Source organism: Salmo salar, chromosome 09 (genome assembly GCF_965601325.2).
Source record: "Salmo salar chromosome 09, fSalSal1, whole genome shotgun sequence".
NCBI classification, from domain to species: domain Eukaryota; kingdom Metazoa; phylum Chordata; class Actinopteri; order Salmoniformes; family Salmonidae; genus Salmo; species Salmo salar.
The window spans coordinates 132,504,965-132,518,799 of record NC_138299.1 but is presented as its reverse complement, the minus strand read 5'-3'; the positions used below and the strand labels follow the sequence as shown (position 1 = coordinate 132,518,799).

The window sequence follows — 13,835 nt, the reverse complement described above, 5'->3', positions numbered from 1 at the left end:
CTTTGTAGTGCACTACTTTAGACCAGGACCAATAGGACTTTGGTCAAAAGTAGTCCAATATATAGAGAATAGGTTGCCATTTGGGACACAACCCAGTAGTCTAGCTCTCTTTTTCTAACATGGCTGTGTATGTCTGGGCGTTCTACATGTGTGGCCTTCACACCTTTTATTGTGTGAGAGGGAAAACCCTTCTGTTCTCATAACAATGTCAAACTTGTCATGGAGGTCTACTGGAGCTGAATTTTGGCATGCTCCAAATGTCCCCTTTTCCGTGATTTTGTGTGATATTTGTCGATGGTTATTATAATAAAAAATACGTTGCCAATCAATTACATAATTGTGATTCTGAAGCATTTCATTTAGCCTACTTCACTATGCAAATTGAAGGTAATTTACCGAATACAGGTGGGTCAGAGTAGCCCAAGCAGCTCATCCTCATGAGATATTTAGAACCCAAAGACATTCTGAAGATTGGCTTACACTTCCCTTTTACATAGCTTGGTGGCACCAGAGTTCAGAAATGTCCACCTCTCCTCTCCTCTGTTCTCTCAGAGGCATCTCTCTCTACCACAGTGCTGTCAAGCAACATACCCTTACACTACTGCACGTGTTTAATAAATTAGCACAATCTGAAGGAGGGCTGTCCATAGCCATAGAGAGGTGTCGGGTTTCACTCCGCGCAAGGGCAGGCAGCAGCAGCTCTGCAACTAGACGCTCCAGTAACTGTTAGTGTGGATGCTGTCCCGATGCTGAGAAGTTGATAACGTCCTGACTACAACATTTTAACCGTACAAAGGAAACGGTCGCGGAAAAAGTTATTTTGAATTGCCTATCCCTCGTCACCTGACAAGGAATAGGGTACAGGAGAAATCACAAGAGGTTGCTGGAGTGAAAACGCATTCACCATCCCAAAGGATCATTTAGAAAGGATACCGCTTTGTCTTTTGGAAATGGATTTAATTTAGGAGGTTTTTGACTTTAGTTTAGATTTTTACTCTGCCTTTTTACTCCACAAGGGATTTGTTTAAAGAAGCGACGGTTATTGTTGGGATATTTGCTATCGGACGTGCGTGCGCTCAGTGGCAGAGAAGGAGCAGATGAATGTAAGTCCTCGTTGCAGTGTTCTACTACTGTCAAATGTCTCGCTAGCTGAAGACTACGAGGTAATGATTATAAGTTGTTGCGATACATTTGATACATTGTTGCGATACGTTTATACGTTGTTATACATTGCACTAGTTACATGGACGTTTTATGAGGCAAAAACTTGAGCGCAAATCGTTGCGTTGTTGTCTGTGCAGAATAGGCTAGCACATTATCATGGTCCCTAAACATCACACTCAGTCAGTCATGAAGTTAACGAGACAATTTTCAAGCTTGGATGCTTTTAATGATGAATCTCTTCGTTTGTCTTCTTTCTTCTTCTTTTTCCATACACTTTTTTTTTTATTCTTTCGGGTCCAAAGTGCAAAAGTGAACGTTTTTTAAGTGTTTAAAATGTGTCATAAGTTTTGTATAATTTACTCCAGGATTAATTTTTTGACATCTTTATTTTGGGTATTTGACCCTGATTAGTTATACAGTCATCACATTTATTGTCAAACAGTGCTGTTGTTTTTTAAGCTTAAATAGATGTATATTTGAGAACTCAGCAGGACCCATGGACGGGACAGCTGTCAGCGATGTTTAGGTCTTGTCACGTTATGTATAGTCTAATGATTATCCCGACCAGTGAAAGTGCTATCGACAGGCAGGCAGGACCGTGGAACGGCTGCCTGAAAACTGATTCTCATACTAACCCAAACCATCTGGCTCTGACTGAATGCTCTCCTCTCTGCTCATTGCTGTTCTAACTCTGTGATTTTGTTTCCCTCTGTGGGGGCAATCACTTCTTTCAGACGGCATAACACTAGGCTACTGCTGCCAACTCTCCTGAAGGGGGGAGCTTTAAGTATTGGATGTAAAAGGGAGATAAAAAATATGTAGGCTATTTAACAATAGGCCCTACGTTATATTGCACTGTATGCAAGAAAAGAGAACGCACAGATGTAGGATCAATAGCTCTAGCTGAGATCCGAAACTGTAGGCTCTACTATTGTAACCGTTTGAACTTTTAGAAAAACCTTCCAAGCAAACACTAATTATGTAACAAAGAATGACACATATACATTTCTGAGGTCTAGCTCCCCTTGCTTTGCCAGTTAATATAATTTAAGACATTCTAAAAGGAGTCAGAGTCATACAACCACACAACCACACGACAATAATATGATTATAACAAAAACACATCCAACCTTTAAAGCGATTATTTGTGGTTTTCTGAAATGATTGAGAAATAATATTATGTTTTAGATTAGAATTCAAATCTGTGATAGGCTACCCGTCATAGTCTATACTTAGAGCACATTTTCATTGGCAACGTCACCATGCAGTCAAAGACAAACACAATACCAATCTCAAACAATTAGCTTAATAATACTCTGTCCACCAGTCAAATAATTCACTAAGATGTCACTCCACTGTACTTGGTGTGCTTCCCAAATGGCACCCTATTCCCTATATAGTGCACTTTACAGGGTTCTGGTCAAAAGTAGGCTAGTGCACTATGTAGGGAATAGGGTGCCATTGGGTATTTTTTCTTCCCTTTTCTCTACAAAACATTCCTCTCAAATTGGTTTATCCATTGAATTCTATTGTTGGCTGGGGTGTAATGCTGTGCCATTGTGTCACAATTCACTGTTGGTCCTGTAGACTACTACATACTGACAGATGGCAGGAGGTTGTAGTAGGTCATATTCATTACAGTGTCAACAGGGCTCTGTTCATTAGGGTTTGATGTGAATCACTGTGTTCCTCGCACTAATCCTTTCACTTATGTCTAATTAATTCATTTCAACTCAATTGGGTTCCATATCCCTAAACAGGTTGTTTGCACTCGAAATGGCACCCTATTCCTTATATTGTGCATTACTTTTGACCAGAGCCCATAGGTCTCCTCTCATAGGCTCATAGCCAATATTCTCTGACCATAGGGCTCTGGTCAAAAGTAATGCACTAGTTATAGGGAATAAGGTGCCCTTCCGGACTCTGCCTTTATCTGTTAGTATGCTGGTTTCCATGGTGCTCCAAAGTCATCCTCCTTCTGTATTGTCTTGGAGCCCTTCTTTTCTCTCTCTCTCCTCTCTCCTTCCCTCTCTCTCCACCCATTCGTCAGTTAAAACATAATGTTGGGGTTTTCCCTCCTGGGTGTCAGTGTTGTGTCAGCATGTTGTCAGTTATGAGGGGAGGGACATTCCTGGTCCTCATCGATAATAATAATAATAGTTGAGCTAACAATGACAGTCATTAGCTCCCGCTGGAGAGGAATGCCAAGTATGTCTCATATCAGTGAAGCTCAAAGCGATAGATAGATAGATAGATAGATAGATAGATAGATAGATAGATAGATAGATAGATAGATAGATAGATAGATAGATAGATAGATAGATAGATAGATAGATAGATAGATAGATAGATAGATAGATAGATAGATAGATAGATAGATAGATAGATAGATAGATAGATAGATAGATAGAGCTCATTGTATAATTTGGTGTTCTCTTATAGAAAAATAGTGCATGCCAAAAGACTATGCTAGCTCACTGAGCCTGAGTGCTAGGTGCATCATCTGAGTGCTTTGATGACTGGCCCATTCATTTCCTGAATATGAGTTCGCAAGCAGCCATTGGTTAAATCTGATGTGTTCTAATCACAGGAGACTAAAACCAAGGAAAAAGTTGTGCTAAAGCCATTCACTGTAGAGTGGCTGGACTGAGAAGAAAAACCGTATATAGTTTACAAAGAAAACAGTGAAGGAAATGATGCAGAATTGTTGGATGAAACCGCAGCCTGAAACCTCGGCTGTGGCTTTTATGACAATCCAAGGATTATGTCATCAGTCAAGTCCCAGAAGCTCCATGATGAAGTAATTATTTGACTTCATTTGCAGTGTGCCTCTGTGCCTGGGGTGATGATGAGGATAAAGGGTTTATAACATACTGTATGGAGGGAATGAACACAACAGCACAGTAGAGCCAAGACTTTCTGATTGATTTCCTGGTTGTTGTTTTTTTACAGCCGTAACAGAAGTATATATTAACATCGTATGGAAGCTAACTATAGTAATAACAGAAGTATACAGCTATATTGTACTTTGAAAGTGTACAGGTCAGCCTTTGATGGTCATATCTACTTGGCAGTCTCTAGTCTTGGTCTGACACAGCAAAGCCAATCATTTATGGATTTTCTGGTTGTTTTTAACAGGATTGTTGTAACAACACAGCCAGAACATTTTCCTCTAAAACTGACCAGGCATGCCCTAGAGTTTGTCCCAAAAGGCACATAGGGCCCTGGTCAAAATTAGTGCACTAAATAGGGAATAGGGTGCCATTTGGGACGTAGACCTAGTCTTGGCTCCTGGTGTGGTTTGTCATAGTTTTACTGGCCCCTGGTGTAACAGAGTATGTTTCCTCTAAGACAGAGAGTCGTGGAGCATCTGCTCAGTGGAGCCTTCGTGCCTCTGGACTGGTACAGTACACACACAAACACACGCACACACGCTAGCAGTTTCAGGAGACTCTACCTACCTACAGTACCTACAGCTAGGTGTTTATAGGCCCATCAGCGTCAGTGTTTCAGACACTCAGACTGAATTTTTAGATTAGGCAATGATTCCACAATTCATGATCTGCTTAACATGTGTCTGTTATAATAGTATGACATCAAACATCTGTTAGTAGAAACTGTGAATGGTTAGTGACGAGTTCATCTTTAAAACATCTACCTCGCCCTCAACGTCAGCAAAACAAAATAGTTGATTGTTGACTTGAGGAAGTAGGGAGGGAACATGCCTTGATCCACATCAAAGGGACTGCAGTAGAGAGAGTCACAAGCTTTAAGTTCCTCTGCTTCCACATCACTGAAGACTTGACATGGACCACCAACACCATCACTCTTGTCAAGAGGGCGCAACAGCGGCTCTACTTCCTAAGGCGTCTGAAGACATTTGGAATACCGTCCCCGGGTCCTCTCCAAATACTACCGCTGCACCATCGAGAGCGTCCTGACTGGTTGCATCACGGCATGGTAAGGGAATTGCTCTTTCCACGACCGCAAGGCCCTCCAGCGGGTGGTGAAGATGGCCCAGTACATAACTTGAACTGTGCTCCCACCCATCCAGGACATCTACTTGAAAGGGTGCCCGAGGAAGGCCCGCAGCATCATCAAGGACCCCACACACCCCAGCCATGAGCTGTTCTCTCCCTTACCGTTGGGCAGATGGTATCGGAGCATGAAGTCTGATACCAACAGACTCAGTGACAGTTTCTATCTTCAAGCCATCAGACTGCTGAACACTTGAACTGGACTGACCAGCTGCTCTGATCCTCCACACCTGAGTACACATGCACTCACTCATGCACACACACACACACACACACACACACACACACACACACACACACACACACACACACACACACACACACACACACACACACACACACACACACACACACACACACACACACACACATATACATTCAGGCTACACACACATCACAACTGCTACTACCAGACTCTCATTATACTGGTCAATGTATACACCTGACCCCCCCCCCCCCCCCCCCTTCCCCAATACACATGTACATATTGGACTATAAATTGTTCCTTCCTGTATTATACTTATGCTAAGATATGTATTCTATTCTACTGATCCATTTACTTTATGTTCATATTGTTATCTTTTAGTATCTCTTATTGTTGTTGCTGTGTTGATAAAGAACCTGCAAGTAAGCATTTTGTTGGACGGTTTATTGTATACCATGCGTATCCTGTACATACATATTTAAACTGAAAATGAGAAGATGCTAGAAAGTGAATAACAGACCTATCTAAGATGGCACAGCAGATAACTTCAGAACTGCACAGTTTATATTTGATCAAGAGATCAGTTCATCTTGTCATTGTGTTGATTAGGGATAATAACGGACCTTTATGTTGACACAACAGATAACTGTTGTAATAGCTAGTTGCAGTTGAAGTGATACACAGGTAGTCAATGTATGTGACGTTTAAAGCAAGCTTGTTGTGGAAATGCTGGAATGGAATATGAATACATGGAATTGTTGGTCATGCTACTAATGGTACAGTAGGCCCTGTGGGGATGACATGTGAGTCATTCATCTGAAAACAAAACCATAGAAGTTGACCTCCTCTCTCAGCTGTTACTGTATGTGGTCAGGAGCCAGCCTCCAGCCCCTCTTTCTGATCACTGTGCCCATGTGTTTCAAATGATGCAACCGTCCCAACACACCCACGCCCATCGCAATATCAAATCAGACAGGATCATGTTCAAAGGCCTGAGGAGGAGCGCATGTTTTTCCTGTTCGCTCGCACGACGTCTTACACAAACACCCAAACCATCAAATACCGTAGCTAGGTCCGTCTGATTCTGTCTCCGTTCATGTGGGAAAGAGATGATTTTGCTTTTCTTGGACGTATGTGTGTGTGTGTGTGTGTGTGTGTGTGTGTGTGTGTGTGTGTGTGTGTGTGTGTGTGTGTGTGTGTGTGTGCGCGTGCGCGTGCGTGCGTGTGTGTGTGAGTGTGTGTGTGTGTGTGCATGTATGTGATGGCCTCACCATGAAAGGAGACGCCCTGTGTTTTTCCAATGCTCTGTGTGTTTGTTATGGCCAGGGGAGGGAGTGCATGGATAGCCAGGGAACACACGGCACGCACATCAGAGCTCGATGATGGGGATGACTTTTCCTGGCCCCTTTACCTGGCCCCTTTCCCTGGCCCCTTGACCTGCCCCTTGACCTGCCCCTGTGGAAGCACTTTGTCTGCTGCCCAAATGGAACCCTATTCGCTTCATACTATTGCACTACTTTTAACCAAGGCCCATAGGGCTTTATAGTGCACTACTTTTAACCAAGGCCCATAGGGCTTTATAGTGCACTACTTTTAACCAAGACCCATAGGGCTTTATAGTGCACTACTTTTGACCAAGGCCAATAGGGCTTTATAGTGTACTACTTTTGACCAAGACCCATAGGGCTTTATAGTGTACTACTTTTGATGAAGGGCCATTGGGCTTTATAGTGCACTACTTTTGACCAAGGCCCATAGGGCTTTATAGTGTACTACTTTTGACCAAGGCCCATAGGGTTTTATAGTGTACTACCTTTGACCAAGGCCCATAGGGCTTTATAGTGCACTACTTTTGACCAAGGCCAATAGGGTTTTATAGTGTACTACTTTTGACCAAGGCCAATAGGGTTTTATAGTGTACTACCTTTGACCAAGGCCAATAGGGTTTTATAGTGTACTACCTTTGACCAAGGCCCATAGGGCTTTATAGTGCACTACTTTTGAACAAGGCCCATAGGGCTTTATAATGCACTACTTTTGACCAAGGCCCATAGGGCTTTGAGGAATAGGGTGCCATTTGGAACTAGGGTTGCACATCTTGGGGAATATTCAGAGGTGGAAACATTCCGTGGGAATTAACGGGAATATATGGGAATTAACGGAATATATGGGAATTAACGGAAATATATGCAAATTAATATTAATACTATTTAAATGTAGATGTTTTTTGCATTGGATTTATTTACCATATCATATGGAGACAGAAACAGAAACATTTTACCTTATCATAAGTAGACATAACTGCAAAGGATTAAATCCTTCCAATAGAAATGAAAAAAAAATGTTTAATTATGAATTTTAATTAAATGTGTTGACTCTTCACATGGGATGATTTCACTGAACAACAAAATAAAGGGAATATTGAATTATCCCCAATGATCTATCGCATCTCCCAAAAACATTTCGAACATACATCTGTAAAATTATAGTCTAGAAACTAAAGCTTTGGTTGTCTTCCTCTCAGGCTTCCATGTCTTCTCCCTGGACCTCCTCAATGTCCACCTCTTGAACATCAGACTCTGAGGCCTCATCTTCACTGTCACTTTCCAACCTTGTGGAGGATGGCTCGTTGTCAGGCTCAAAAAGCCTCAAATTTCCCCGGAAGGCCACCAATTTTTCAACCCTTGTATTGGTCAGCCTGTTGTGTGCTTTGGTGTTTGTGTTCCCAAACAACGACCAGTTGCGCTCTGAGGCGGCTGATGTTGGGATTTGGAGGATGATGGAGGCAACAGGGGAAAGAGCCTCAGATCCGCAAAGTCCCTCCCATCAGGTGGCTGATGAGATATGTTGGCACGACTGCCATATTGCATCTCCATCCCAAAGCCCTTGCTTGGAAGTGTACTTCGCCAGACTGCCAAGAACCTTGCCCTCTTTCAGGCCAAGGTGGCGAGACACGATAGTGATGACACCATAGGCCTTGTTGATCTCTGCACCAGACAGGATGCTCTTGCCAGCATACTTGGGGTCCAACATGTATGCTGCGGTGTGTATGGCCTTCAGGCAGAAGTCTTCACGCTATTTGATGTATTTCAGAACTGCAGTTTCCTCTGCTTGGAGCAACAGTGAAGTGGGCAGGGCAGTACGGATTTCTTCTCTTACATCTGCAAGCAGAGTCTGAACATCAGACATGATGGCATTGTCTCCCTCAATCCGTGCAATGGCTACTGCTATAGGTTTCAGGAGTTTCAGGCTGCTTATCACTCTCTCCCAAAATACATCATCCAGGAGGATCCTCTTGATGGGGCTGTCCATATCGGCAGACTGTGATATTGCCATTTCTTGGAGAGACTCCTTCCCCTCCAGGAGACTGTCAAACATGATGATGAGACCACCCGAACAGGTGTTGCTGGGCAGCTTCAATGTGGTGCTCTTATTCTTCTCACTTTGCTTGGTGAGTGGTCCAAGGTCATTGATGACTGCCTTCAGCTCATCAGCAATGTAGAGACTGGTGTGTCTCTTGTCCCTTGTGTCTGTGCTCTTGTAGAATACTGGTTGAGGGGTGGAGATGATGTAATTAATTATGTTTTAAAATGAAACTGTATGGAAACAGGTGAATTAACACTCCTCAGTTAGTAGCCTCAAGCAAGCTAAAACCCACATAGTAGCAAAAACTAACCAGTAGAAATTGTTAACAAGTTAGAAATGATTTAAACACATTTTTCTATGGGCTACTATTTACTGTTTAACAAAAAATTATGTATGTCAAATAAAATATATTTGCCCCACCCAGTATTGTAATCAAAACTTACCAGAAAGCATGTAGTCCTTGGCTCAGACAATATAGTTGTGTGGGTTCAATAGCATCTCATTAGTGTGCAAGATCTTGAGAATCAGCTGTAAATGTGATGGTAGAGTACACTGCACATGTGATGGAAGAATGCACTGTGCATGCAGTGGGTTGCAATTCCATTGAACTGGGGATAGTTTAACCAAAATATGCCACAAGACCTAGCATTGCCTTATGTGTATCCAACAAAAAAGGTTCACTGTTATAAGATATAAGCAAAATTCCCCAAATTCACTTCCCATGGAACATTTCTGGACAATTTCCTTAAATTTCCCGGAAAGTTTCCAATCCTTTGCAACCCTATTTGTAACACATCCCTAACTCTCTGGTCCCCATTACCACAGTACACAGAACTATGGCACCTCCAAATGTGGCTTCAGACAGCTCTGTTTCAGCCAGGCCTCCATATACAGTATTTAGAGTGTTTGTGTAGTTTTCCTTCATGCTTGTCATGTTAATATCCAGACAGTCCGGATTAACAATTCACTCTGTGGTTTCGTTTGTGGAGAGTCTCTGGCGCCCCAACGTGCCCTGTGCTCCCCTCCCTAGTGCCCCAGCGGCCCAGCCCCCTCCCAGCCAAACACTCGGCTCTTCAAGGCTCAGAAGTTTCATTGGAATTAGCTGGAATCTTGACATGGAATTTGAAGCTCATTTTAAGGATCTGTGATCATACAGTCCAGGCTGGTGACTAGCTTTGATTAGTCTGTGGCTGCATCCCAAATGGCACCCTATTGCCTATGGTGCACTACTTGACCAGAGCCCTATGGGCCTTGGTCAAAAGTCATGTAGGGAATAGAGTGCCATTTGGGATGACACAAAGCCTGTGTGTCAGAGCTACTCTGAGCGTAGACTTTCTGATAAAGCAGCGTTCAGAAACAGATCTGTACATAGTTGGAACAAAGTGTTTTGAAGAGATACAGGGATAATCGGGGGAATATCGTTGGTGTCACGACTTCCACCGAAGTCGGCTCCTCTCCTTGTTCGGGCGGCGTTTGGCGATCGACGTCACCGGCTTTCTAGCCATCGCCGCTCCATTTCTCATATTCCATTGGTTTTGTCTTGTTCCATTACACACCTGGTTTCCATTCCATAATTACTGCATGTATTTAGTCCTCTGTTTTCCCTCCATGTCTTTATGTGTAATTGTTTGTTTGTGATGTGGATTATTGTCGGGCGCTTTACTTTTGCCATGTTCCATGTTTTTGGCACGTTATTGTTTTTATGTGCTGTATTTTGCGGAACGGAATTAAAGTGCGCCTGTTCACTACACTCTGCTCTCCTGCACCTGACTTCGCCTCCCGTACACACCCTTGACAGTTGGACTTGTGCTTTGTCTGGCTTTACTTTTGTTTAACAAAATATCTCCTATCAAACATCTCTTAAAATGCATTTAGGGTTTTTCAAAGATTAAAGAAAGTAAAAAAAGATTAAGATTCACAAGAATAAATAAAGTTCTTATATGAGTCTCATTGATCATCTTATTCCCAAGCACTGATTTTCAAAATTTGACTTTCTTCTTCTCTTCTATGAATTATTCACAAAACTATTATATTATATTTACAGAGATACGCCTGTGATTGCAGCATTGAGAGGCTTGATGAGTAATAATAGCATATTCTTCCACTTGGAAGAATTGGACGTCTCCTAAAACGTTGGTTGTTCACATATACTTACACTGACACCCCAACACGCACGCACGCACGCACGCACGCACGCACGCACGCACGCACGCACGCACGCACGCACGCACGCACGCACGCACGCACGCACGCACGCACGCACGCACGCACGCACGCACGCACGCACGCACGCACGCACGCACGCACACACACACACTCTTGTACAGCTAACCTTGTGGAGACACACAATTCAGTCCAATTGAAAATCCTATTTTCCCTAACACCTAACCCTAACTCGTACTCTTACCCTAACCTTAACTCTAACCTTAACCCAAAAACCTAACCTTAACCCTAACCCTAAACCTAACCCTACTGAAAAGATTTGGCATGGGTCCTCAGATCCTCAAAAGGTTTTACAGCTGCACCATCGAGAGCATCCTGACGGGTTGCATCACTGCCTTGTATGGCAACTGTTCAGTCTCCGACCGCAAGGCACTACAGAGCATAGTGCGAGTACATCACCGGGGCCAAGCTTCCTGCCATTCAGGACCTCTATACCAGGCGGTGTCAGAGGAAGGCCCTAAAAATTGTCAAAGACTCCAGCCACCCTAGTCATAGACTGTTCTCTCTGCTACCGCAAGGCTGCTGCTACTCTCTGTTATGCTATGCATAGCCACTTTAATAACTATTTCCTACATGTACATAATTACCTCAATGACTTCGACACCGGTGCCCCCGCACATTGACACGTTGACTCTGTACCAGTACTCCCTGTATATAGCTCTGCTATTATTATTTACTGCTGCTCTTTAATTATTTGTTATTCTTATCTCTTACTTTTTTTAGGTATTTTCTTAAAACTGCATTGTTGGTTAAGGGCTTGTAAGTAAGCATTTCACTGTAAGGTGTAACCTTCACTGTAACCTGTTGTATTCGACGCATGTGACAAATAAAATTTGATTTGATTTAACCCTAACCCTAAAACTAACCTTAGCTCCTAACCCTAACCCTTAACGTAATTCTAACCCTAACACTAACTCTAACCTTAACCCTAAACGCCCTAGAAATAGCATTTGACCTTGTGGGGACTAACAAAATGTTTTCTGGAATATAGAAAAAATGGAACATTGACTCGGTACTGGTACTCCCTGTATTATTATTTTTACTCGTTATTTTTATTTGTTATTCACTGTGTATTTATTCCTCGTGTCACTATTTAAAAAATGTTGTTTCAATTTTTATCTTATCTTTAACTCCGCATTGTTGGAATAGGACCCAAATAGCACCCTGTTCCCTATTTAGTGCACTACTTTTGACTAGGGCACACAAGGTTCCCCATAGGGCTCTGGTCAAAAGTAGTGCACTATATAGGGAATAGGCCGTGGTTCAGGAGATGAAACAGGCTGGTAGTGGATCGGCCATCTGGGATTGTTTCATCTATGGGCAGCGCTGCCTATAATGCTCACTATGTTTGACAGTGGCCTTTATTTCAGATTGTTTAGCTCTAAACTTGGGAAATGTCAGAACTCTGGCACCCTTCTGTGACGTGGCGGCTCAGGCTAATAGAGGAAGGCAGCAGCGTTTGTTTAGACAGATTATGTGTCTCAGATCTGTGTCTCAGATCTGCGTCCCAAATGTCACCCTATTCCCTATTTAGTGCACTACTTTTGACCAGGACCCGTCAGAAGTAGTGCTATATGTAGAGAATGGGGTGCTATTTGGGATGCAGCCAGAATGTGACACCCCTCCCACTGAAGGACCGCGACACAGTAAAGACTCATTTTGCTTTTAATAAAAATAACTTTTGGCGATGTGAAATCAATTGGTGCCAACAGGTTAATAACACTTAAAGGTTATTTAAAAAACCTGCTTTGATTTGAACAATGAGGCATGTTTTCCATTTGCACAGTGCCGCCCAGAGCAGATACTGCGGCAGTTAACAAAGTAGCCGTGTCCATATTTTCTTTAGCCTTGAACTGGGCCATTTTCTATAATTAGGGGCCACATGTGCTATGTGTGTGTGTGTGTGTGTGTGTGTGTGTGTGTGTGTGTGTGTGTGTGTGTGTGTGTGTGTGTGTGTGTGTGTGTGTGTGTGTGTGTGCGTGGTCTGTAAGTGTCGCTTTTCCGTGAGGTTAGACAGCAACAGTTGAGACAAAGGCAAAGGATCAGCTGCAAAAATAGGTGGTCATTATTTTACGGGTAATGTCGAAGACTGATTCAAGATACACAATATGTAGTTAATGAAACATTATGAAAAATAATACAATAAACTTAATTGTCCAAATTAGTAATATTATCTTAACTTGAGGACAAAGGCTAAAGTGCCTCAACAACAGGGCAAATGCCAATGAACTCACATATCTGAGTATAATGTGGCAGAGCTATAGTAACAGCATGCTACCAAGCAGTGGCGTACCGCAGTTTCTCGGGGCCCCCCTGCAATGACGCAGCATTTGGGGAAACAGCTAACTTCCTACAATTCTACACATTTTGTAATCGTGCAAATGTGGAATTTTATAACTAATCTCATGTTATTATGCACATTTTGCCATGAGGCTGAGAGAAAATGTTGCTGTTTTAAAGCAAATTTCCTGCAATTCTACACATATTGCCATGGGGCAGAGAGAAGCATATGAAGTTTTATAGCTAATCTCATGCTATTCTAGAGAGAAATCCAGACCAGTTTACTTGGTATGAATGGCAGTAAAAGCATGATCCAGATTTGACTTATGCTGGAAAAGAAAACAAAGGCATGTGATATATAAGAAATTGTGTAATAGAATCATTGTAAACCTAAAATATTGTCATATTAGGCAAGTCAGTTAAGAACAAAATCTTAATTACAATGATGACCTAGGAACAGTGGGTTGACTGCCTTGTTTAGGGGCAGAACAACAGATTTGTACCTTGTCAGCTCGGGGATTCAATCTAGCAACCTTTCGGTTACTGGCCCAGCGCTCTAA

General features: G+C 42.6%; 1 protein-coding gene across 1 annotated transcript in view; it reads left to right on the top strand.

Annotated features, from left to right (window-relative positions):
* Positions 1-673: 673 nt before the first annotated feature.
* Positions 674-13,835, top strand: part of LOC106612868 (protocadherin-16) — a 196,225-nt gene continuing 183,063 nt past the window's right edge. The window contains exon 1 of the mRNA XM_045724531.2: positions 674-1,103. The gene's annotated coding sequence lies outside the window, so the exon portion shown is untranslated. The remainder of the gene's footprint in view (positions 1,104-13,835) is intronic.